The sequence below is a fragment of the Nicotiana tabacum genome, chromosome 18 (assembly GCF_000715075.1).
Source record: "Nicotiana tabacum cultivar K326 chromosome 18, ASM71507v2, whole genome shotgun sequence".
NCBI lineage: Eukaryota > Viridiplantae > Streptophyta > Magnoliopsida > Solanales > Solanaceae > Nicotiana > Nicotiana tabacum.
This window is the reverse complement of record NC_134097.1, coordinates 158,251,706-158,263,799: the sequence shown is the minus strand read 5'-3', so window position 1 is coordinate 158,263,799 and position 12,094 is coordinate 158,251,706. Positions and strand designations below refer to the sequence as shown.

Genomic DNA, 12,094 nt, shown 5'->3' with positions numbered 1-12,094 from the left:
AGTTTTATAAAAAATTACATTATTTAGTAGATATATTTGGGGATGTAGCGACGCATCTACCGAATAAACAATCAGGTAAAATATTTATATCCAGTAGTTAAAGTTTATAATATTTTGATGAAATAACAATTTTGACAAATTGTGACGTAATATAATACTGTCATTGGTTTAATTGATAGTCGAAATTTGTATTACTTGTATTCCAAAGAGATGTTAGACGAGATACAACAACATGACATATTTATTTCTTATTTCACAAGATATTATAATTATAAATATTATATAGCTAATTCAATTTTATTCATCATCTTTGTATATTAAAAAGATATTGTTTCAATGTATACAATAATTTATTTATTTATTTTTATATATTTTATTCAATGTATAGATACAGCAACGCACGTACACTAAGCTAGTGTGTAAAATATACCACTTAAAATCTTAGTAGTAACTTATTTGGATAAAACTCGAGCTTTTCTTAAAATAAATACTATGCATACATTATTCCTTGTTATCTTGCAAATTAATGTCCATTTCTTTCTCATATTAATTAACCCGATCATTCATTCATACAATAAAAATGCATCCACCTAAAGAAGAAGATAGAAATTAAACAAACAAAATTTAACACAATCATAACTGAAACAAATGATATTAAATGAAACAGATTCTGCATAATAGAAATTGAGAAGAAGTCCAAGCTTTAGGTTACTATTCTATAATCTATCGACCAACTTATTAAGGTAAAAAAAGGAAAAAAAAAAAACACCTCTTCTAAATTCAGTAACTAATATTATTCTCATACTCTGAGTCTCTGACTAACTCATGGCTGCATTCATTGGATTAAATTTTCTTCAATCTGCCACACACATTTGACAAACAGTATGTTAATCTTCATTCAAGAAAGTACACCTGTTACACGCCCACATGCCTGAATCATCAACAACAATGTTACTCATTTGTATTTCCCTTGTATTCTTTTGGATTCACATCTTTGAGTCCATTTTTTAAGGCCGTAACCAACTTGTCAAAGTAATTTCCAGTAACTTTAGTCAGACCAATAAGTTTCGAACGAAAACGTTCATAATTCTTATAAGGCCTTTGCTCAGTATAATCCAATTTCTTAGTAGATCCGAGATGATCCAATAATTGTTGCTCTACACAATGATGAAGTCGCTCTAGACCTGCCCCTGCCTCCCCTTGTAAGTACTCGAAAAATTGTGTTTTCGCCTTATCCTCTTCTGGTAAATAAAATCCATAAGCATAAGACCATTTCAAGACACTTCTACATTCAACAATTTGTTGCCAAGCTTGTATTATGAATTCCAATTCAGTCTCAGGTAAAGAATGTAATTCACTTAGCTTCTTCACTCCTTCATTTTTCATCTCATTTAAATCCTTTAAAGCTTGTTGTTTTTGACTTCTCATTAGACACCCATCTCTCATAGTAGTGTGTGTACCTTAGAATATTTTTCTTGGCTTCTTTTACCTCTTTATTTTCCTCAAAACTATTACATCCACCAGTACAACGATCCCATTTTGTCAAACAAAGCCAACAAAATTCGTAAGAACACACACGTCATATGCATACATCCTTTATTTTTCTCAATGGATTTCTTACACCGAGGACATTTCTTAGTGAAAGCCAAAATCCATTTCATATTCGCAGCTTCTTCAAAATTCCTCATTTTCCATTTTTCTATAGTGTCACATTCAATCGGGCGATGAATTTCGTCCAAGCAATTCCAACAAAAACCATTAGAACAATCACAAATCACATCATAATTTTCACTTCCAATTTCAAATTCCACAACATATTCACATCCAGGAGTAGGACACCACTTAATCGTCCTATTTTCTTCAACATAAGATCTAAACATATATTCATAATACTTCAATTTATCTTTCTCACATACTAACTTGACAATCATACTTTCACCTACCATCATATTACAAGATGGATTAGGACAACGTAAAACAAGACATTTAGGACCATCATTAATTGACGTACTAATGTAACATTCCCAACATCCTTTACAAAAAGGATGTTGTTTACAAGCAGCAAAAGCAATATTATCAACAGTATATTCCTCAAAACAAATCCCACAATTCACATTATCAGAATCCAAACACTTAGTTTCTTCTTTCTCCAATAATAACATACCTATAGCCTTACTAACCTCGAGTTTATTAGCGAACCATTCTTCGTTAGCTTTAGTCATGTTCCAATTATAATGGCGAAGAAGAGCCAAAGCGACGTCTCTTTTAACCGAAAGAATCGTTGTAGTTTTTGATATATCGTCGTTGATGAGTTGATGAATGTCTCTATCCTTCAAAATTGTGTAATCTTTCTGATTATCTGAGTTGATAATTGGTTCATCACTGAAAAAATCTTCCTCCTCCGGCTCCGGCTCAGAATCCATATCATAAATATCATGATCGGAATCCATTAGTAAAATTTTGATAATGGTGAAACTAGAAAGACAGTACTAATAAACCCTAGAGAAGTTGTAGGGCTTTTGGAGGAAAAGAAGGCTTATTGGGTACGTATATGTTTATGCTTTAATAAGGTAATTTAAGAGATAAATATGTGCTTGAAGCCCAATAGGACACAAACTAAACCAGAAAATATATAGAAGTAAAAAAGACAGTTCGGTGCACTAAGCTCCCACTATGCGCGAGGTCCGAAGAAGAGCCGAAAAATATATAGAATTACTATTAAAAAGGCCACTATTTATGTTTTATTCCCTTTTTTAAAACCTTTGCACGGCAAACCATAAAAATACGGCATGTCCTTTTTTTTTTTTTATTTATGCCACCGTCTATATATTGTCCACTTTATCATAAAAACTTTGCAAATTATAACCTCCTCTTTATTATATGGTCTGACACATGTAGTAATGTGAAAGGATATGTAACAATGACCTGATACGAATCTTAACATATAATCAAAGGTTTCACCTTCTCAAAAGGAGGTTTAATTTTTATTTTGGCATGCCTGCAGGGAGCACTTTCCTGAATGGGCGCGAATCCAAATATAATCGGCAGGGGCAGATTTATAGCCATATTACGAGGTACGTGAACTCATAATTTCTCCACCAAACTAGGTATTTTATGTATGTATTTTCTAGAATTGGTCCTATATTATGTATTGGCACCTATGCTCCATAAATGTTGAATCACTTGGTTCAATACTTAATTATTTACTCAAAGAAACATGGATCAATTCCCACTTGGCACTTTTTTCCTCATTTTTTTAGTGATGCACCCATGTTCTAGAAATCCTAGATCCGTCTTTGATAGTCGGACTCTAATGCGGGTGCCGGACACGGATGGAAAACCAAAAAAAAAAAAAAATCTTTTGATGATTAACAAACGAAATGTGAGCTTGTGTGAATAGAATTCTAGACTGCATTGAAGAAGCTCTTGATTATCATCTGTCTTTAAAAATGTTATTATCATCCGGATAGGAAAGAGATATCATTGTTTTGATATTATCGTAAGAAGGAATTTTATTTCTTCATCAATTTCCATCCCAAAAAGGATATTTTGAAAGGTATAGCCATATCCCACAAATAATTATTGACAAAAGTAAATAATTATTGTAAATAAAAAGTAAATTATCCTTCTGGTACACAAATCTATCTATTGTATTGTTAAATGAAAATGGCGTTTTCTCTTATGGTTTTCTTTCAGTTTCAGTAGTATCTAGTTTGGTTGTTTTCTCTCGGTTTGGTCACGATTTTGCAGTGTTTGGTAAGTTTTTTTTGATTTCCCCCTGGTGTTCGGTATCCGTATTTGAGCCCGACTATATCCGGATTCGTGCCAGGTAGGGCTCCATTCGGGGGGGGGGGGGCGTACCGCTCCCTACCAATGATTTTTTCATACCCAGAGCTCGAACTCGAGATCTCTGGTTAAGGGAGGAACAGTCCCATCCACGCACCACATCTTTTGGTGGTCAGTGTTTGGTAGGGAGACCTACTCTATTACAATCATTAGTACTGGATACTTTTACGACTGAAACTCGTAACCTATACATAGTAGGGAGACAAATTTACCGTTGCTCCAATTCTTTCTTCAAGTTTGACCAAAAAGTATGCTTGAGATACGAAACAACCCAAGCTTTAGATTACTGAACCGAATACACATGAAATTTAATGAAAATAAATTGTGCACGAAAACATGGAGACAAACCAAACTTTAGACTACTAATACACAATCTCTCACTCAACTTTTTAAGCTTACATTAGAAAACAAAAATACTTCTTCTAAGTTCAGTATCTAATATTCTTAAACTCTACACAACTGTTTGGATAAAATTTGCTTAATTTAAGAAAGTGCATCTCTCACTTACCCTTTTTCCTCTTGGATTCTTTTGAGTTTTTCACATCTTTGTGCCCATTGCCTAAGGCAGTAACCAAGTTCTCAAAGTAATTTCGAGTAACCTTAGTCAGGTCAATAAGTTTCGAACGAAAAAGTTCGAAATTCTTATACTCAGTATAATCCAATTTCTTGATATATCCAAGAGGACCCAACAATTCTTTCTCTGTACAATGATGAAGTCGCTCTAGACCTACCTCAGCTTCCCCTTGTAAGTACTCGAAAAATTGAAATTTCGTCTTCTCCTTTTCTCCTAAATAAAATCCATAAGTAGGAGTAACAAACGGGCGGATTGAGTCGGATATGGTTCGGCTTGAAAACGAATAATGAAAAAATAGATAAATTATTCGACCCGGTCCATATTTATTACGAATAAAAAACGGGTTAACCGGCGGATAATATAGGTAGCCATATTATCCATAACTTCTCGCATATGATCACTTTTAGAAAAATTCTTAGTCTCCCTAATTTGAGGAACCTTCAATTTGAGGCTTTATAAATGTAAAAGTTAAACCCATTGGTTATTCATTTTCTAAATGGATAATATGGTTCTTATCCATATTTAACCCGTTTTTAAAAAGTTCATTAACCAACCCATTTTTAATGGATAATATTGTTGGTTAATTGTTCTCTTTAAACCATTTTGTCATCCCTATCCATAAGCATAAGTCCATTTCAAAACTCTTCTACATTCAACAATCAGTTGCCAAGCTGGTATAATGAATCCTAATTCAGTCTCAGGTAAATTGTACAATTCACTTAGCTCCTTCAAACCTTCATCTCTCATCTCATTTAAATCTTTTAAAGCCTTTTGTCTTGACTTCTCATTATATGCCCATCTCTCAAAGTAATGTGTGTACCTTTTTACTAATTTCTTGGCTTCCTTTACCTCCTTTTTTTCCCTCGTAACGATTACAACTACCAATACAAGTAGGGGTATTAATGGATATTCGAAAACAGATAAAACCGATTAAAATGTATCGCATCGAACCAATTTTTAGGTTTCTTTTAAAGAAATAGTAGGTTTTTATATAAATTTATAACCGCACCGAAAATTAGGGCAAGTTTTTTATTATATGAAAATAAACAGAAAAAATACCGAACCGTACCGCATAAATTTTACATGTGAAAATATATATTTATATAGTAAGTATAAACATATTAATGCATTAATTTTTTTTTGGGCCTTGGAATTATGAAAACTGTTACAAGCCAACAAGTAATTAAACTCAAAATACTAATTCCTAAAACTTATTATGCTACTTCTACTTAAACTATGTTATTTCAAGTATCTTCATTAGCAAAACACAAAGTATTCTAGCGATTATGAGTAACATACTACAATTTATTGAATATATTTCCTTTCATATAATTTAAATTTATCTTTTTGAATATTTAATCTTCTATAGACTTTATTCTTGAGTCCCAACTTGGTTAATATCTTTCCACTCGTGTGATTTCTATTTTTATTTTGCCTTTGCTTGGTTTCTTTTACGTTGTTGTAGAATAGTTGATGGATCTATACCCTAACCATCTTTTTTTTAATTCATCACCCTTTAAACAGTAAAAATGTCTAGAGAGTTTTGCTAAATCCTATAAAAGAATATATATTATTGCATTCTACTTCTATTGGTGAATTTTATATGATATTTAAAAAAATACTAAAAATTAACCGAACCGTACACCGACATGATTGGACGGTTTCGAAAAGTCTAATTTTGGTTATGCATAATAGAATAACCGAAAAATTGGTATGATACAATTTTTTATAAAATAACCGACGGAACCGAAACATTAACACCCATAAATACAATGACCCCATTTTTCTAAACAAAGCCAACAAAATTGGTAACCACACACAAGTCATATGCATACATCCCTCATTTTTCTGAATAGCGTTCTTACATTTAGGACACTTCTTAGCAAAAGCCAAAACCCAATTCGTATTTTCAGATTCCGCAGAGTTTCTAATTCTCCACTTAGCTATAGTGTCACAATCAATCGGGCGATGAATTTAGTCTAAGCAATTCCAACAGAAACCATTAAAACAATCACACATCACATCATAACTTTCACTTCTAATTTCAAATTCCGCCGCATATTCACATCCAGGGGCAGGACACCACTTAATCTTCCTATTTTGAACATAAGATCCAAGCAAATAATCATAATACCTCAATCTATCTTTTTCTGAGGCTAACTTATTAATCATACTTTCACCTACCATGATTTTACACAACGGTTCAGGACAACGTAACACAAGACATCTAGGACCACGATCAACGCGTGAGCAATGGTAGTCAACTCCAAATCATGAACAAGGTAATTCTTTTCATGGGGCTTTAACTGACGAGAAGTATAAGCAATCAATCTACTCTCCTGCATCAACACACACTCAATACTAACTCTCGAAGCATCACAATACACTGTATATGAACCTGAAACTGATGACAAAACTAACACTGGAGTTGTGGTCAAGACAGTCTTGAGCTTCTGAAAGCTCGCCTCACACTCATCCGACCACATGAAAGGCACACCCTTTTGAGTCAATTTGGTTAAGGGTAATGTTATAGAAGAAAATCCCTGAATGAACCGACGGTAATAACCCGCCAAACCAAGAAAACTGCGAATCTCTGTGGCTGAGGACGACCTGGGCCAACTCTGGACCGCCTCTATCTTATTTGGATCAACCTGAATACTCTTGCTGGACACTACGTGACCCAAGAAAGCCACTAAACTGAGCCAAAACTCACACTTGGAGAACTTTGCATAAAGCTTCTCCTCCCTCAACCGCTGTAATACCACTCTCAAATGTTCCGCGTGCTCCTCCTGACTACGCGAGTATACCAGAATATCATCAATGAATACAATGACAAACGAGTCGAGATAAGGCTGAAACATGATGTTCATCAAATGCATGAATGATGCTGGGGCATTGGTCAGCCCAAAAGACATCACAAGGAACTCATAATGATCATATCGGGTCCTGAAAGCTGTCTTAAGAATGTCCGAGTCCTTGATCTTCAACTGGTGATACCTTGAACGGAGATCAATCTAGGAGAACACTCTCGCTCCCTGAAGCTGGTCAAGTAAATCATCAATACGAGGCAAATGTTACTTATTCTTGATTGTAACTTTGTTTAACTGCTTAATCAATGCACATCTTCATCATGTCATCCTTCTTCTTCATAAATAGAACAGGCGCACCCCAACGCGACACACTAGGCCGAATAAACCCCTTATCAAGGAGTTCCTGAAGCTTCTCCTTTAACTCATTCAACTCTGCTGGTGCCATACGATACGATGGAATAGAAATGGGCTGAGTGCCCGGCACCAAATCAATACCAAAGTCAATATCTCTGTCCGATGGCATGCCCGGTAGGTCTGTAGGAAACACATCCGGAAAGTCCCTCACTATCGGGACTGAATCAATGGTAGGAGTCTCTGAATTGAAATCCCTCACAAAATCTAAGTAAGAAAGACAACCCTTCCCAACCATCCGCTGGACCTTCAAAAATGAAATCATCCTACTGGGAAAAAATCCCTCAAACCCCGCCACTCAATCCGTGGCACACCCGGCATAGAACATCGCTGCCTTAGCATGACAGTCCAAAATAGCATGATACGAATATAACCAATCCATGCCCAATATCACATCAAAATCGACCATACAAAGTAACAGAAGGTCCACTCGGGTCTCCAAACCTCCAATAATCACCACACACGATCAATATACGCAGTCCATAACATTAATGTCGCCCACCAGAGTAGATACACGAATAGATAAAACAAGAGACTCACGGGGCGTATCCAAATAACGAGCAAAATATGATGACACATATGAAAAAGTGGAATCAGGATCAAATAACAAAGAGGAATCTCTATGGCAAACTGAGATAATACATATAATCACAGCATCTGAAGCAATAGCATCGGGTCTAGCTGGGAGTGCATAGAAATGGTCCTGACCACCACCTGATCGACCTCCCCCTCTAGGGCGACCCCTAACTGACTGTTCTCCACCCCTAGCTAGCTGGGTGGGTGGTGAAGTAACTGGTGCTGAAGTCAATGGCTGACTCCTCTGCTGAGACGAACCCCAAGACAACGAGGACACTGCCTCCATATATTCCCCAACTCTCCACACTCATAACAACCCAATAGTATTGTAGACGGGGATTGAAGGGAATCCCTAGCACTGAGATGAATAGTAGAAGAACCTATCTTCGAAGGGCCCTGAACTGATGGAGCGCGGGACGAACTCTGGGCTGGAAGGGCACTAAGTGGTGAATGGCCCTTATGAGAATTGTGAGAACCATAGCCCGATGATGCCCCATGATAATCTGGGCGAGCTGACTGAGCATGCCTGAATGGACGACCTCTGCCATGCTGAAACTAACCCCCATGAGGAGTACCACTGAATCCACCCTGACCACGAAGCCTCTTAGCCTCCCTCTCAACCCTCTCCTGACCACAAACCAACTCAATATGTCGAGCTATGTCAATAACCTCATCAAAGGTAGCACCAGATAACCTTCTCTCTGTTCATGAGCAACCGAAGCTAAAAATCGAGGCCATCTATAAACCTCCTGATCGTCTCCCGGTCTGTGGGAACCAACTAGACTGCATGACGATCCAACTCGGAGAACCATATCTCATATTGTGTAGCAGAACTATCACCCTGATGAAGCTGCTCGAACTGCCTGCGCAACTCCTCTCGGCGAGACTCAGGTACAAACTTCTCCAGGAAGAGAACGGAGAACTGTTGCCAAGAAAGGGGCGCCACGCCAATTGGCCTACGCCTCTCGTAAGCCTCTCACCAACTGAGTGCAACCCCGGAGAACTGGAAAGTAGTGAATGAGACCCCAGTGGTCTCCATAATTCCTGCGGTTCGAAGCATCCTCTAACACTTATCCAAGAAGCCATGTGCATCCTCACCCTCAACACCACTAAATGACGGAGGCTAAAGTCTACCAAACCTCTCCAATCTGCGTTGCTCGCCTTTTGGCATAACAGGAGCTACATAGTCCTGAGTAGCTGCAACCGGCTGGGCTGGAGGTTCCCCTGGTGTCTGAAGTCCCTGCACGGCCTACTAAGGTGTGCGAGCAGCGGGAGTCTGAGTGCCTCCCCTGGCCTGAGAAGTAGCTACGGCCGTAGTAACTGAGACTGCTTGAACCAGGCCAGTGCACACTGATAGAATCAGGGCGAGGGCCTCCTGAAGGCCTGGGATGACAATAGGCACAGCCGGTGCCTGAGCTGGTACTGTTGGAGCGTCCGCAACTGGGACCCGATCCTGAACTGGGGTGGCTGGTGGATCTGCAGGTGCTGCCCTAACTGTTATGCGGGCTGCACCCATGCCCCTACCATGGCCTCGACCTTTAGTGGCCCCAACTGGTGGTACTAGTGGTCGTCCGTCCTGACCGGTAGCACGTGTCCTCACCATCTGTGAGAGAATAGAATAACAAAAGTTTAGTTATCAAACCAACCCGACATTACACGTTGACAAGTTTTAAAAATATTTTATATATAAAAATAATTATTGTTATCTAATTTATAAATATAATTTAAACTCTTTAATAGTTCTCTCTTTTAATATATTATTTCAAACTTGAACTTAAAACTTTTGAATGATCAAATATGTTTTTATAGCCCATAAATGTTAGTAACTCAAATAAAACCCAAAGCAAAATCAAATCAATACTAATGCTAAAAAAAATTCAATTCAATACTGAGTATTTATTATTTAGTTTTAAATTGATTTAGATAGTGAAAATGCATAACTCACTTTTAATATTATTTAGTCATATAATTAATACTTAGTATTTATTAGTCGTACTTATTTTTAACATGACTTAATACTTTTAGATAATATTTATTTTTATTATGGTTTATTAATTAGCAATATTTATCTTATACGATTTGTTGAGTATTTTAGTATAATTATGACTTATCTCACATTATTTTGTATTATTTTATTGGGTATCATCTTATATAGTTTTATCTTACTAGGACCTAAGAAATATTAGATCAAAAATTATAAATTTTATGCTATGAAGATTTTATCGGAAACAAACCCGAAAAATCCGAGAAAACCGAAAAACCCGATAAAAGCTGTTACAACACAAAAAGCTATTATTAAAGTTATTCCATAAAAGGAGCGTTAGAACACAAAGTAAAAGGGTTAATATATTATTAAGAATCAACAAGCTATAAAAGTGTACTATGAAGCACAATCAAAGTTAAATCCTAAACAAGAACAAGTTTTCAATACTATATTGTAAAGAGTTGACTCTACTATAACGGAATTTATTCTTTGTAGATGCCTCCGGCGGAATAAAAATAATATTTCTATATCATGCATTACTTGCAAATATCATATCAAGAGGCATGATACTATTAACAATAATAGCAAGTGGTGTACCAACAACGATATTATTGTGAGGCCACCCACTTTAGATTTGATATACCTCCTTAAACAACTTAAATAGCCATCACAAATATATCAAAGCAACACAATTAATGGTGCTAATTTATAAGAAAAACAAAATTGATAATATGGGATGAACCACTTATGGCTAAGAAACTTCAGGTCGTATCAACATCAACCTATTACCAGTGGTTCTGGCATACTTTCATGGTAATCTTCAAGTTACTTTGGCCAAAGGAGGAAGCATACATAAAAAAAAATGTCCACAAAGAAGTATTCGTTAAGATACCAACGCATTAAATACTTCTAAACTATAATACATAATTATCTAACAAACATGACAAAATTAATTATTTGTGTAAGTTTTGATGATGTCCTTTTATTTTAAATTCATATATTATGCTAATGTAATAATATTTTTCTCATTTAGATGATTGTTGTATTATTATTATAAATAAAAGTTCTCTCGTTAATTAAATTTTATTGTTCCTTTATCATGACCCTAAAACCGACCCGGTCGTGATGGCACCTATCGTGAAACTAGGCCAGCCGGCACAAATCCCAAATCATACCATGATTCCATAAAAATCATTTTTAAGCCATTAATTAATAAAATCTCGTAATATAAGTCTAAATAACCAGTGCGAAAGAAAATAACACAAGTCCGACATCGGGGTGTCACAAGTCACGAGCAACTACAAGATCTGTCTAAGTACAAGAAAAACTATCATAGTCCGAAAATAAAATACTAGGAACAGTCTGAGTAAGGTAAGAAGGAGAAGTGCAGGGTTGCGAACGCCAAACAGCTACCTTATCAACTCTGAAGACTTGCTAGAACAACGATCAACATTCACTATCGCGACCCACAACTCCTGGATCTGCACACAAGGTGTAGGGAGTAATGTGAGTACGCCAACTCAGTAAGAAATAAAAGTAAATGAAAGCTGAGCAGTAAGAAAGCAGATAATTCCATGTCATAGCACTACAGCAAATGCAGTACGTTCCCAAAATAGTACAGAAATCAATTAACTCGTAAAATAACTCACTTTCAGTAAAACCTTTTCTTTTAAAAACATCTTTCAATAATTTCCAACAAGTGACGAAACAATGAGTAAAAATGATAGGAATGTAAACAACTCATCGGGCAAGACATGTACCATAAACCGCCCCTCGGGAAAAATATCAATAGAACCAGCCCCTCGGGCTACCTCACAATCACTCGTAATCAGACCCTCGGGCAACAGCATGAATCAACAACAGCTCCTCGGGCAAAATCACATCACTCACACT

The 12,094-nt window shown here is 36.4% G+C and overlaps 2 pseudogenes; both read right to left on the bottom strand.

Annotated features, from left to right (window-relative positions):
- Positions 1–700: 700 nt before the first annotated feature.
- LOC107776288 (putative E3 ubiquitin-protein ligase ARI8) lies at positions 701–2,534 on the bottom strand (annotated as a pseudogene).
- Positions 2,535–4,346: 1,812 nt separating this feature from the next.
- LOC107776290 (putative E3 ubiquitin-protein ligase ARI8) overlaps positions 4,347–12,094 on the bottom strand; it is a 29,628-nt pseudogene continuing 21,880 nt past the window's right edge.